This window comes from Drosophila innubila, chromosome X (assembly GCF_004354385.1).
Source record: "Drosophila innubila isolate TH190305 chromosome X, UK_Dinn_1.0, whole genome shotgun sequence".
NCBI lineage: Eukaryota > Metazoa > Arthropoda > Insecta > Diptera > Drosophilidae > Drosophila > Drosophila innubila.
In genome coordinates, this window is record NC_047626.1 from 461430 (window position 1) to 477182 (window position 15753).

Here is a 15753-nt window from a genome sequence, read left to right on the forward strand (position 1 = left end):
TCGCTTTGAAACGGTTACTTTTGGACAAAGGATGAGTTTTCTAACTTTGTGCACAGACAACAATAACAACAATACAAGTACAAGTACAAAACAAACGGCAATTGTAAAAAGCGCATACATATTCAGTTGGCCTCATATATACAGAGAATATTCCGTATACGCGATGTAATACAACTACTGCAGTGCAGGGAAATGGAAAACGTTTATTTTTGAGATCGAGTCACGACTGCCAATTCATCTTTTATTAAACAGCCTATACCCTGTACCTAGTCAATTAACAAACATATAAATTAAATAACAAATACAACGAAATCAAATTTGAATTAACTATAAATAAGATTTGATTTATAAGGTTTTACTTGCAGCGCTGCAACTACAAATAAATTATATCATATTGAAATAATGTAATTAAATAATTATTAACAGTAAAACCTTTAAGTCATTTTGCTTACAATTTTTGGTTCAATTAAAATTTATAGCTGCTTTATAAATATCTCTATTTTTACTGTTATATTTTATTAAAATTAGCCAATTGATTTGAGTTCCATTTTTAATTTCAATCAATTTAGTTGAAAATCTTTTTAATAAATATGTGCTTGCAATCGATTGGCATTTAAATCGAAACAAAGGTCTAGTTTTAGACGAAATTAAAAATGGTTACATGCAGCATCAATTTTGATGCCAGAACATATTCAAAATGACATTACGTTTGAAAATCAATTGAGTTTTGATAAACTTATGAGTTTTTGAAGTTGGTTAGAAGTTTGTTATTGTAAATTTTATCTTCAATTTTACATGATTTTTTTATAAGAAAATTAAAGGTCTTTGAATCTAGTTTAATTTTGATAAAAGTAGTTGATTAAAAGTGAAAACTTGAGATTTAAAATTTTAAATTTTGAAAATTCCCAAGGGGGACCTGTAGCAATGAAATCGACATGTGGAATTTTCTTACAGCTCTGGCTTAGTCTTAAGACTTAGTCTTGAATTGTGCTTATTATTAATTGACTAAAATTTAAAATAGCTCTTCTTTTTTAAACTAAATTTTAAATAAATATTTTTCTTTTTCATTTTTTTGCAGTTTGATTTGCCCTGACATTTGAACAAGTATTCGAATATGAATACGAGTGCGGAACTAACGAATCACAATAAAAGGTAAATGTCTTTGATTTTATTAAGATATATATTTATATATACTTGGCTCAATGGTGCCTCAAATTATTAATAATGAAGATGTTGGTGTCAAAGTTAATGTTGCCTTTTTTTCACCTTTTTTTTTTGTGTTTTTGCCGCAGCGTTATCGCTGAACCTTGACCCCTAAACAAGCAAGCGTAGATGCTTGATTCAGTTTTGCTGACAATGAGTGTTGTCAGTACGTCGACACACGCTGCGTATACGTGATGCAGCACCAAATAAAAAATTAAAAAAAAATAAAACTAAACAATGTAAAAAAAGTGAAGCAAATGAATAAGAAAAGTAAAGAACAAGTGATTTTCTATTCTCCGTCAGATTTAGTTCTCTGTCTTTCTCCTCCCTTAGTACGGCACGCACAACTGTACAAGAAATCTTTCTCTCTCACTCTCTCTCTGTCTCGCTCTCTCTGTCGCTGTCTTTTTCGTGAAACTCTCAGCCTGATATCGATTTGAATACATAATAATTCAGCGAAACTTTGTATTACAATTTATTTAGTGCACAGTTCTCTTCACATTCACATCGACAGCGACGTCGACAGCGACGTTGGCAGCGCAGCTAACTGTAGCCAACGTTAAGTGCAGAAGCCGTTATTCGTTGTCTGTCTCTCCTACCCCCATCCCCTCTCTCTACCCTCTCTCTACCCCCTCTCTACTCATTCGATTTGTGCCCCCTTCGCTATTTTTGCTGGTAGTTGGCAATCTTTCTATACATGCTCAAGCAATACTTTTGCACCCCCACCCTTTCACCCCTTACCCCTAAAAAACTTGCTCACATTTTCTTTACCTTGGTGTGTGTGTGTGTGTGGGTGGACTGTAAAATTTGTGTCTAAACGCAAAACAACGAAAAAAACGAATAAAAAAAAAGAAAAGAAATACATGAAGAGGATTGTGGTAGGAAAGGGGGGGGGCTGGGGAGGTAGGGCAACCAACCGTTCAATCAACACCCCATTTGACTAACAACAGCAACAACTGCAAGAACAACAACAACAACTACAACAGGAACAGAAGCTGGCATAAAGAAGAAGACACTGCACAGTGGTTCCTTGCCTTATTTAAATGTTCGCATTTAAAATATTCAAACCAAAATAACCGATAAGTAACCGATTCAAGTAAAATCGTTTTATTCAATCGGTTCATTTAAGCATTGAACTCAATTATGTTGAATCCGATGATTCAAACTAATTTTTACACTACATTAAATTGATATTGATATTTTTGCTCTTCCCGTTTTGTGCTGGGTAAGCGGCGCCAGAGAGACGCACAAGCACTCGAGCTTACAAAAACAAAGTCATAAATGTGTACATTTTGCTTTCAATTATGACTTTAGTTCATTTTTGATAAAATTTTCTATGTTGTAGATGATGTTGCAATATTCCAGTTTGAAAATAAGTTTTCACTTAAAATAAACGGATATTCAAAATAGTCATACAATTTAATGATTGTCTTATAATAAGAGTTGAAGAATTTAATATTTAAAAGTAATATTATTTAGGAATTTGAACTAATCTTAACTACTATAAAGTACCACTGTGCGCTGACGCAGTCGACCTTCAAACTTTGCCAGCAGCAGTGCCTTACTGCTTGCCGTTTACACACACACACACACACACACACAAATTTATACACATAAATTTCACTACACACACACACACACACACAGGCAAACACTATTCTAACGTTTCGCGTAGCTATAAAAATATTTTTTAACATTTCTCGCGCCGCGTACATTTTCTTTGGGTTTCCTTTTGCTTGGCTTTCGTTTAGCCCCCATCCCTCCCTGCATCCCTACATCCCTGCCTCCTATCTCCCCTCTTTCTCACTCTCTGCTGCTCTTTATACCCCATTCCTAACCCTCAGCTGTGCCCATTGACGGTATATTTTAGGTATAGGAGAAACTGTTAGAGCGCTGAAAAGTTTGCCTCTGTTTGCCAGGCAGCTGGATGAAGACAGACGGAGTGAGAGAAAGAAAGAGAGAGAGAGAGAGGGAGAGAGGGTGAGAGGTGGGAACGGAGGGGCTTAGGGTGTTTAGTTGCTGTGTTGGTGTTTTCTGTTTCGCTGGGTTTTGAGTAGAGTTGCTTCATAGTAACAACAACAACAAGACAGCCGCATCTTATTACGTTTTTCCCTCTCTCTCTCTCCTCATCTCTCTTTTTCTCTGTCTCTCGCTCTCTCTCTTAATCCCATTTACACGCGGAAAAAAGCATAATAATAATAATAATAATAATGGAGAGAATCTTATGTATTGCCAAAAAAATACAACTAAGAAAGTTAGAGTTGAGCTGCTCGACTGTTGGCTGCCCAGTTCTCGTAACTGCTTAGAGTTGCCAACCTGCCTCAACTGGTATAATTTTTAGCTGGAAAATAACTGGGTTCGATGCCAAAAGTACAGTCATACATAAATGTTGCATTACCAGTGAATATGCCTTTACTCCTATTGCTCCTATTGCTCATATTGTTGCAATTGCTCCTATTTATACTGCTAATCCTATTGCTCCTGTTGCTCCTGTTGCTCCTATTGCTCCTGTTACTCATATTGCTTCTGTTACTCCTATTGAGCCTATTGCTCGTATTGCTCCTGTTACTCCTATTGCTCATACTGTTGCAATTGCACCTATTGATATCTGATCTGTTGTGTTTTGGTAACTGGCGGCAGAGAAACGCACAAGTAATAAGAAATGTCAAAAATCAAGTAATACAACTGTGATATAATAGAAAAAGCATTGAATCAAGAAGCCTGTATTCTCAATTTGGCTACTGGGCTGCAAAAGCGGCAATGTATTTGAAACTAAACTGCAGAATAGAAGTAAGAAGAAGAAGAAGTGGAAGTCTACCCATTCTCCCTCTCTCTCCGCACATTAAGTTAACGGGCGTCGCCCTTCCTCCTGCCGCTCTCCCGCTCGCCCGGTCAACATAAAGAAAGTTGTAACTATGAAAATTTTATAAATTCCGCAGATTTTCTGGCGCTAAGAAAGCTTCGGGGTATGGAAATGGTAGTGGAAATGGAAGTGGAAATAGAAGTGGAAAATGGCTGATGAGGCGCCCCTTGGCAGCATTTGAAAATATGCTGAGTGGGTGGCACTAGCACACACACACCCACACACACACACCTACACACACACACACACACTAGTGTATAAATAAATGTGTGTGTGTGCTAGTTGTTGGCAAAGTTTTGTGTATTGCAGTGTAGTGTAGTGTAGTGTAGTGTAGCATTCAAGAAAGAGGAATGAGAGCAATGGAGACAATGGGGCACTTGAGGCAACTTTGCTTTGATGGCCAAGTATTCCTTATTTCTGTTTAGCGGCTGCGATTGTAGCCAAAATTACGAGTATTACAGTTGGGATTAAAACGAAGTAGCACTAAGTGAGTACATGGAATTGGTGGAATAAATGAAATAGATGGAACCTTAGACGGATTATTGAGCAAGCTATTGAACTACAATATAAATTTTTAAAAAAATAGTGAATGTGGGGAAATGAATCATGATCCACGTTGTGTTCCTCTTTATTTAGTTATTTGATAAGCCTTAATCCAAATCGGACCGAACTGGGACATTCTATAAGCCGGACTTGATAAACGCACCCACAAAGCAGACAATGTGATAAATCGAAACAATAACAGAGATAACAATAACGATAAACTGTCAAAATAAATGCTTAAATTAGAATATTATATATATTTTATATAGTTATTTGTATATTTAATCAAATAACATTTCCTTGAAATGTGTTAAAATTTGGAACCTACTCTTGTTAATTAAGTTAATTTAATAATTTCACGCTTATTTCGTTTTTTACGCTTAAGTATAGAAATAGTTTAAAAATTCAATACAAAAGTGCTTAAACAGTTTTTTAACTTGTTGATTATATTAATGATACTTACTATATTATTATAGGATATTATCTGTTGTAACATCATATTTAGTTTTTTTTTTTATATATTTTCATATAGTTTTGATTGCTTATTTGAAGTGCCACGATTTTGACAAAATTCTTTAATTATGTTTTAAACTAATCTCTTATCTTAAGTAACATTCCTACTTTTTCTGTCAATACACAGCGAGAAAGAGATGGAGAGATAGAGTGCAAAGGTATTTCAAATTTATTTTTAATATTATTCATAAAGAGCATTTCCTCTGCCATTTCCTCTCTACCTCTCTCCCCTCTCTCTTCCTTCTCTCGTCTGCTTACTTTGATTTCTCTGATGGTAGAAGACATATACAGAGAGAAAGGTGGGAGGGGGAGGGGGTGGGGTTAGGAGGGCTGCTCTGAGTCTGACTGGTAAACTTCATTGCGCTTTTTGATTATTTAGAGTTTATTTGATTAACAAAAAGCGTGAGGGAAAAGCATAAAACATAAAACATGCAACATGAGCAATGAAAACAAACGACAAATTCAATTAAACTTAATAAGGATGTCTTTCCTCCTTTCCTCCTTTAACTTGTCTTTATCGTTGTTTTTCTTGCTCTTCTTCTTCTTCTTCTTCTTGTTTTGTTGTCGATGTCGTGGCCGCTTCCTTGCACAATTGAATTACATATTTAACAAATTAATTGGGCAAATAAAGTTGTGATTTTATTTCCCTTAACCCCACATCAACTGTCTTCTTTCTTAAATGAATATATTATAGGTAAATAAAGTATATAACTCTAAACTGCATTCACTGCATTTATTTTAAATTATTTATTAAGTAAATGTATTCTACAAAATTTTTAATTGCCGAACAGAGTAATTAAATTCAATGGAACTAGGACAATATCATCAAAGCCAAGATATTGAGCAAATTTTTTTTTTAGGGAAATTAAAAACATTTGAATGCAGAATGAAATAAATAGCCAAACAATGATCAAAATGACATTCCCTTTCAAAATCGGTTCAGTTTTGACAAAGTTATGAGAGTTCGAAGTTGGTCAGACTTAGGATCCATCCACTTTACAAGTCAAAATTTTTGTTCAATTTCACATGATTTTTTACAAGAAAATGAAAGGTCTCAAAATCAAGTTTAAAGTGTTGTTTTATGCTAATTACTATATAAGGAGTTGATTAAAAGTGGAAACTTGAGATTTAAAATTTTGAATTTTCAAAATATCAAAGGGGGGACCCTTAGCATCGAACGCAAGATTTAGAGGAAAATAATTTTTTTTACAAAATTAATTAAATTTAAATGCAGAATCAATTTAGAGGCCAAACAATGATCAAAATGACATTCCCTTTCAAAATCGGTTCAGTTTTGACAAAGTTATGAGAGTTCGAAGTTGGTCAGACTTAGGATCTATCCACTTTACAAGTCAAAATATTTGTTCAATTTCACATGATTTTTTACAAGAAAATGAAAGGTCTCAAAATCAAGTTTAAAGTGTTGTTTTATGCTAATTACTATATAAGGAGTTGATTAAAAGTGGAAACTTGAGATTTAAAATTTTGAATTTTCAAAATATCAAAGGGGGGACCCTTAGCATCGAACCCAAGATTTAGAGGAAAATAATTTTTTTTACAAAATTAATTATATTTAAATGCAGAATCAATTTAGAGGCCAAACAATGATCAAAATGACATTCCCTTTCAAAATCGGTTCAGTTTTGACAAAGTTATGAGAGTTCGAAGTTGGTCAGACTTAGGATCTATCCACTTTACAAGTCAAAATATTTGTTCAATTTCACATGATTTTTACAAGAAAATGAAAGGTCTCAAAATCAAGTTTTAAGTGTTGTTTTATGCTAATTACTATATAAGGAGTTGATTAAAAGTGGAAACTTGAGATTTAAAATTTTGAATTTTCAAAATATCAAAGGGGGGACCCTTAGCATCGAACCCAAGATTTAGAGGAAAATAATTTTTTTTACAAAATTAATTATATTTAAATGCAGAATCAATTTAGAGGCCAAACAATGATCAAAATGACATTCCCTTTCAAAATCGGTTCAGTTTTGACAAAGTTATGAGAGTTCGAAGTTGGTCAGACTTAGGATCCATCCACTTTACAAGTCAAAATTTTTGTTCAATTTCACATGATTTTTTACAAGAAAATGAAAGGTCTCAAAATCAAGTTTATAGTGTTGTTTTATGCTAATTACTATATAAGGAGTTGATTAAAAGTGGAAACTTGAGATTTAAAATTTTGAATTTTCAAAATATCAAAGGGGGGACCCTTAGCATCGAACCCATCGAAATTTAAATGCAGAATCAATTTAGAGGCCAAACAATGATCAAAATGACATTCCCTTTCAAAATCGGTTCAGTTTTGACAAAGTTATGAGAGTTCGAAGTTGGTCAGACTTAGGATCTATCCACTTTACAAGTCAAAATATTTGTTCAATTTCACATGATTTTTTACAAGAAAATGAAAGGTCTCAAAATCAAGTTTAAAGTGTTGATTTATGCTAATTACTATATAAGGAGTTGATTAAAAGTGAAAACTTGAGATTTAATATTTTGAATTTTCAACATTCCAAAGGGGGGACCCTTAGCAACGAAAACAAGATTTAGAGGCATATAATTTTTTTTTTTTAATTAATTAAATTTAAATGCAGAATGAATTTAGAGCCCAAACCATGATCAAAATGACATTCCGTTTAAAAATCGGTTTAGTTTTGACAAAGCTATGACAGTGTGAAGTTGCTAGGACATTGGATATAACAACTTTACAAGTCAAAATTTTTGTCCGATTTGACATGATTTTTTACAGAAAAATGAAAGATCTCAAAATCAAGTTTAAAGTTTTGTTCTATACTAATTATGACATAAGGAGTTGATTAATAGTGGAAACTTGAGATTCAAAATTTTCGAATTTCAAAATTTCAAAGGGGGGACCCTTACCATCAAAATCGAAACCAAGATCTAGAGGGATACACTTTTTGAACATTTTTAATAGTATTGTAAAATCAGAATAAAATTATAATAAATAAAATATAATATTTGGACAAGAACAGTCGTGTGCTAAATATAAAAACATGTCCAACAAAAATAAATAATCCTTGGTATTAAACTTAAGTCAGGTTGGAGTTCGGGGGAATTCTAAGGCTGGTTTTGGTTAAAAACAAAGAGTACTAAATACCGCTCGACGAATGGAGTTCCTTAACCCAAGTTCCTTAGAAGTTTTCGAAGCTTTCACGGGCTTGTCTACAACAATTGCTCTGACTTTTCCCGCTTTTCCTGCAATTCCGTACACATAGTTTTCCCTTTGCTTCAAATTTCTTGCAGTAGCAACAACAACAACAACAACAACAATAATACAAGCAACAACAACAATAGTAATAATAAAATACAAAAAGTACAATATCGATCGATAATTTTTAATGTAGTCGTATTTCTTTTTAAGCTCGCGCTGTACCTTTTTTTTCATTTTTTGTTCATCTCTTTTCTTACTTATTTTGCTTTTTTGGCTCAAGTTTGTCCCACGTTTCGCGTACTCCCCTCCTCCCCCTACCCCAACCCGGTCCCATTTATCGTTCAGTTTCTATCGTTCTATTCCCGTTTTTGCTCTGACAGTTTCCACCGCTTTCCCCCGCTTTTCCCCTTTTGTATTTCATTCCATCGGTTTTCAGTTCGTTTTCCCTTCCTTTTTTTTTTTTTGGTTCTTTTTTAATATTTACCCAATTCATCAAAAAATAAGTAATTATAAACTTTTCAGTTTTTCTTCTGCCGTCTTGCGTCTGCGTCTACTTTCTCTCTCCCTCTCTCTCTCGCTATCTCCGTCTCGCTCTTACTTGCTCGCTCTATGTGAATTTCTTTCCCTTTCTCGCATTTCCTATGTGTTGTCGCTTTGTAAAAACGCTTTTCTTGCCCTTTTCTGACTGTGCAACTTAAATACACTCACACTACAGACACACACACACATACACACACACACACACACACAGCAAAGTAGAAAAAAATTGGAAACAACCCTGACAAAAAAAAAAAAAGTAAAGTAAAGTTTTTGTTGTATAAGCGAAAAACTAAGCTTCTATTCAAATTCTACGCCATCGAGTGCTTCGCTTTTATTATTCATTCATTCCATTCTTAGCGCTTTTCCATCCTCCCAACCCCCAACCCCCTTCCCCTGTAATTTTTGTATTTTTGGCACAAGCAAAATGAAAGCACAAAAAAAGATGAAAAATGTTAAGAAAGAGGAAAGTTTCCGATTACAGCAAGGGAGAGCGGATTGGGGAGGGGGTTGAGCTCAGTTTTTTGGGTATTGGGGTTCAGGGTTGGGGGTTAGGGGGTTGGAGTTAGGCCCAACTAAGAATGTAGCGCTCTCGCTGTTTCTGATAGAGAGAGGAGAAGTTGGAGGATGCTACCGGGTATTGGCATTGGGTGCTATAGCCTGGTATTATTTGGGTGGCTCGCATTGTAGGCCCAGCACAATGCCAACCGCAAGAAAGCATGAGCTGCTCGACTGCTAGATACCCAGTATTATCAGCATATCGCAACTATTTTGACGAAATCATCATACATGAAAACATAAATTGAAAAAACCAATTTAAAAATTTCTGCATTTAAAGTAAAAATAAATAAAATAATGTTTTTGGCCATTTTCATTTTTAAATTTAGGAGATTTCGCAGACAAATAATACAGAATAATGAAAAGTTATTTCTAAATATAAATTTGAAAAGCAATATGAAAACTGTGTATTCGTATTTTTTTTTTTATCTATTTGCAATATTTGCAATAATATAAATCGCAATTATATAAACTACACATTTCATGAATACTGAAAATATAAAAAAAAAAAAAACAGAAAAGCAAATGAAAAAACATAATTTTTTGACGACAACCTTTTCCTTGTAACTATATCTCAATTATCGTTTTGTTTTTACAACCAATCCAGGTGAAATTTTCAGCACACATTTGCAAAAATTTTTAAATTTGGCGTGCAAAAGTTCAAGTCTGTAGCTTTAAAATTGGCCTTGTTCATTAAAATACTAACATTGTCTAAACTCTTAAGATTTCTTACTTTCTAGTAGAAACTTGATCTGCACATTTTCATTATCACAAACCTATAATTCCGTGTGCTCTTTTTGTGCTGGGCTAACTAGTCTCAGCACACCCACCAAACACACACACACCCATCAAACACATACACACACACACACACACACACACGCGAGCGCCTTTTGAGCATAAGTAGAATATAAAATTTTTGCGATTATGAATTTGAATAAAAGCGATACGAAGCCAAAAGCAAGTACGCAGTCAACGGTAATTCTCCTTCTTCTTCTTCTTCCAGTTTTTCTTCTTCCTCTGCTCTGCTTGTGCTTAACAATAATGTTGTTGCTTTGTTGTTGTTGTTGTGTTGTGCCCACTTTTGGATCCTCATTTTTTGGGTGGATTAGAAGCTGCTGCTGTTTGCGGAAAATGCGATAGAGGGCGCTAGTGTGATGGCAGGAGGGTAGGGGTAGGGCGATGTAAAGAAAATATATTATAAAATAAAATACATTATATGTATGTAGTTGTAGTGAATAACTAGTGTGTGTGTGTGTGTGTGTGTGTGTGTGTGAGTGTGAATCTCAGCAAATACTCGAATTTGATACACTACAGTTTTCTGTTAATATTAAATTAAATAAATAGTATTATAGATTTCTAAAAACTGATGTAACCACCAAAAATTAATCTTAAAATTAATTAAGATTAGACAATTCGATTTTCTCTATTAAAAAATTACAAAGTCAACTTGAAATTAAAGCAATAAAAGTATTTGTATGTTTTAAATTGAAACCAAGTCTTAGGTATATAAATTACTATACCGAAAACTTTCCAAATTTTTGATTACATCTACAGTTGCTGGAAAGTGTGCTCACATAAGTGTGTATTTGTTTTAGAAAAAGTTTAATCATATGTAAACTATTTTGATTTTTTTGCAATCCATATTTATAAAACACTTAGTAATGACTCCCGACTGACTCAGTGTTCATTGCACAGCCCAAACCATAAGATCCAGGGAGCTGAAATTTTCACGCAATATAGCTGATACAATTTTATTGTGCGTTTCAAATAATAAATAAAAAATTAAGATAGAAATCTGTACAAAATATTTGTTATTTAAGTAAAATTTTGTAAATGTTTGATTTTCTCAAAACATGCATGCCACAAAGACGTACATTTAATAATTTGGGGAAAGGGAACTAAAGCTGCGAACTGGAAAGCTAAAGGCGAAAGATTGTTCAACACACTCACACCTCTGTCTTTAGTGTGTGTGTGTGTGTGTGTGTGTGTGTGTGTGATGCTCGCTGCTGCGGTTGGCAAATGTTTAAGCTAAGGATTAATACTTCTTTTTAGAATTTTATACTTATACAAAGCATAGCCCCCACACCCCACCCCCCTCTACACTACCACCCCCTTCCAGCCAAGCAACTCCTGGTTCAAGTAAACACACACACACACACACACACACTTACACTCACACACACATTCATACAGTCATATGGAAAGACGCATGAATTTCTCCCGAATGCTCCTGTATGAATTTATGTATGTTTCACTGTGTGTGTGTGTGTGTGTGTGCGCCTTCTTTAGTAAGTATTAAAAAAGCAGTTCGATGGGTGGTTGGGTGGCTGGTTGGATGTTGTGGATGCCATTGTGGGTGGCATTGTGGGTGGCATGTGGGTGCAAGTGCAGAGAGTGAAATCCTTGTAAGCAGTTTTCACTTCTGTCTGATTTTTTTCATCTTTATCTTTTTCTTCAGCTTCTGATTCTGCTTCTTCTTGTTGAGCTTCTGTTGGTTAGCCAAAAACGACGACAGCGCATAGTGGTCAAATGAGCTCCGCATGAAATTTAATTCTAAATTTTGAAATCTGGCTTTAAAATAGATAACTACTTTTAACTGAATTCTAGCTATATTTTTTTTAAAGCTTCTGGAACTATTTGGTGAAAAGAATGTTTGATAATTTGCATAATAAAATTAAAGCAATTATTTTAAGGTTCCCATTAAATTTATGCTCAATATTTTCTGTTTTCAAAGTTCGAATTTAAAATTTTTCGACTAAGGTATTTTTCTTTTAGAGACTTCAGAACATTTTGTGGGAACAAATGTTAAAAATTTGCATAATATATTGAACAATTTTTTTTTAATAATTAAAATAAATTAAATTTGTTCTCTGTTTTTTTTTTTTAAATATTAGTCTTTTCGGCAAAAGTTATTATTTTTTGAAGTGATTTTAGAACTATTTGTTTAAAAATTGGCATAATTAAATGGAATTAATTCTGTATTTAAAAAAATTAAATGTTAATTTAAAAATAAAAAAGTTAGTTTTTAATTAACTGGAGCTAGAAATAAAGATAAAAAACCACTGTGCAACATAGAGAAGAGAGAAAAACGAAGACGGTTACAAGTGAGGGGGTGAGGGGATGTACGGAGCAGAAGTGGTGGAGAGGGCGGAGAGGGGAGAGGCAAAGGAAGCGCGCAAAATGATGAATAGAGTTACTCAAATACAAACGCTGGGATAAGTTTTAGGAAGCGTGGGCGTGACAGGGCAGGGGAGTGGAGGGTAGGGGCAGTGGATGGGGTAGGGATGGTTTGCATGCAACATGATTTAAAATTTCTATAACATCTTCAAATGCGCCGTATGTGGAGGAGGGACGATTTAGGAACGAGACTAAAATGAAAGGGGAGCTCGAAGGGGAAAGGGGGTGGGGGTGAGGGTAGTATTGCGGGGGTGTATGAGTATAGCAGCAATAACTTCTAGTTCACTTTTTAATATTGTTCGGATTGAACATGTACAATATGTGTATGTATGTACATATGTATGTATATATAGTAAGTATGTTGAAAAGGGTGTGGGGCGGTTGGTTGGAGGGTGGGGAGAGGGGAGTGGGTAAGGAGGAGGAGGAAAAGAAAAAAGAATAGGATAAAGAAGCGCAACGATTTTCATTAAAAATGCTTATAGTCATTTGACAGTGTGCAGTTGAGTGTGTGTGAGTGTGTGTGAGTGGGTGTGTGTGTGCAAACGGAAAATGATTGATAACTTTTCAAGTCATACAATTATACAGTTTTGTATGAGTATTCACTCACACACTCAAGCACACTCACAGATACAATTTGACAAATATGTATCTAAAGTAAACTGAATTCGACTCTATAAACGAGTCAACTTTAAAAATTATAAACCCATTTAACTTAAACCAGGAAATTAAACCGAAACAAATATTGGTTCCGGTATCAGAACCGTTACGTGCCGGTTAAACAAATCAGTTTTGAAACATTTTAAATTTGTATGTCTAAGTATTGTTTCATACTAACTACGACATACGAAGTTGATCAAAAGTTTAATCTTGGGATTTCAAATTTTCTTACAACCCTCAGCATTGAAAAAAAAATTTGTTGAACTTGACAAAATTAAAAAAATTGTAAAATAATTTTAGAGGCCAATCCATAATCAAAATGATATTCTGCTTTGAAATCGTTTTATTTTTAATAAAGTTATGACAGTTTAAAAGTCAGACCTCTGATGTAGCAACTTTACAAGTCAAAATATTTCCTCAGTTTGACATGATATTTTACAAGAAAATGAAGTATCTCAGAATCAAGTTTAAAGTGTTGTTTTATACTAATTACGATATAAGGAGTCGATTAAAAGTGAAAACTTGAGATTTAAAATTTCGAATTTTCAAAATTTCAATGGGGGGACCCTTAGCATCGAACCCAAGATTTTGAGGAAAATAATTTTTTTTACAAAATAAATTAATTTTAAATGCAGAATCAATGTAGAGGCCAAACAATGATCAAAATGACATTCCCTTTGAAAATCGGTTTAGTTTTAACAAAGTTATGAGAGTTCGAAGTTGGTCAGACTTAGGATCCATCCACTTTACAAGTCAAAATTTTTGTTCAATTTCACATGATTTTTTACAAGAAAATGAAATGTCTCAGAATCAAGTTTTAACTGTTCTTTTATACTAATTTTGATATAAGGAGTTGATTAAAAGTGAAAACTTGAGATTTAAAATTTTCAATTTTCAAAATATCAAAGGGGGGACCCTTAGCTTCGAACCCAAAATTTTGAGGAAAATAATTTTTTTTACAAAATAAATTAATTTTAAATGCAGAATCAATTTAGAGGCCAAACAATGATCAAAATGACATTCCCTTTGAAAATCGGTTCAGCTTTGACAAAGTTATGAGAGTTCGAAGTTGGTCAGACTTAGGATCCATCCACTTTACAAGTCCAAATTTTTGTTCAGTTTCACATGATTTTTTACAAGAAAATGAAATGTCTCAGAATCAAGTTTAAATTGTTGTTTTATACTAATTACGATATAAGGAGTCGATTAAAAGTGAAAGCTTGAGATTTAAAATTTTGCATTTTCAAAATATCAAAGGGGGGACCCTTAGGATCGAACCCAAGATTTAGAGGAAAATAATTTTTTTTAGAAAATTAATTAAATTTAAATGCAGAATCAATTGAGAGGCCAAAAAATGATCAAAATGACATTCCCTTTGAAAATCGGTTCAGCTTTGACAAAGTTATGAGAGTTCGAAGTTGGTCAGACTTAGGATCCATCCACTTTACAAGTCAAAATTTTTGTTCAATTTCACATGATTTTTTACAAGAAAATGAAATGTCTCAGAATCAAGTTTTAACTGTTCTTTTATACTAATTTTGATATAAGGAGTTGATTAAAAGTGAAAACTTGAGATTTAAAATTTTCAATTTTCAAAATATCAAAGGGGGGACCCTTAGCATCGAGCCCAAGATTTAGAGGAAAATAATTTTTTTTACAAAATTAATTAAATTTAAATGCAGAATCAATTTAGAGGCCAAAAAATGATCAAAATGACATTCCCTTTGAAAATCGGTTCAGCTTTGACAAAGTTATGAGAGTTCGAAGTTGGTCAGACTTAGGATCCATCCACTTTACAAGTCAAAATTTTTGTGTAATTTCACATGATTTTTTACAAGAAAATGAAGTATCTCTGAATCAAGTTTAAAGTGTTGTTTTATACTAATTTCGATATAAGGAGTTGAATAAAAGTGAAAACTTGAGATTTAAAATTTTGAATTTTCAAAATATCAAAGGGGGGACCCTTAGCATCGAACCCAAGATTTAGAGGAAAATAATTTTTTTTTACAAAATTTATTAAATTTAAATGCAGAATCAATTTAGAGGCCAAACAATGATCAAAATGACATTCCCTTTGAAAATCGGTTTAGTTTTGACAAAGTTATGAGAGTTCGAAGTTGGTCAGACTTAAGATCCATCCACTTTTCAAGTCAGAATAACTCTTCATTTTGACATGATTTTTTAAAATTTTGAATTTTTAAAATTTCAAAGGGTGGACCCTTACCATCAAAATCTAGTCTTGGTCGAAAAATACTAAGTTTTCTAAGTGCACAAAATTTGAATGCAAAATGAATTTAGATGAAAGAACATGAATAAAATGATATTCCGCTTGAAAATCGAATGGATTTAATCAAGTTATGACTTTTAGAAGTTGGTCAGACAGTTTAATTTGGTATGAGTTCTCGAGTCAAATTTAAAGTGTTGTTGTTTTTTACTAATTACTATATAAGGAATTGATTTAAACTAAAAACTTGTGTCTTAAAAATGTCGGTGTACTGAATATTATTTTTAAAAATTCGTATGAGTA

General features: G+C 33.4%; 2 long non-coding RNA genes across 3 annotated transcripts in view; one reads left to right on the forward strand and one right to left on the reverse strand.

The window, feature by feature from the left end:
* LOC117794362 overlaps positions 1-15753 on the forward strand; it is an 88105-nt gene that overhangs the window by 69827 nt on the left and 2525 nt on the right. For both annotated transcript variants that reach the window (XR_004618412.1, XR_004618413.1), the window contains one exon: positions 1079-1152. This is a non-coding gene — a long non-coding RNA (uncharacterized LOC117794362). The remainder of the gene's footprint in view (positions 1-1078; positions 1153-15753) is intronic.
* Positions 1-15753, reverse strand: part of LOC117794363 — a 51478-nt gene that overhangs the window by 26776 nt on the left and 8949 nt on the right. The window lies entirely within an intron of this gene.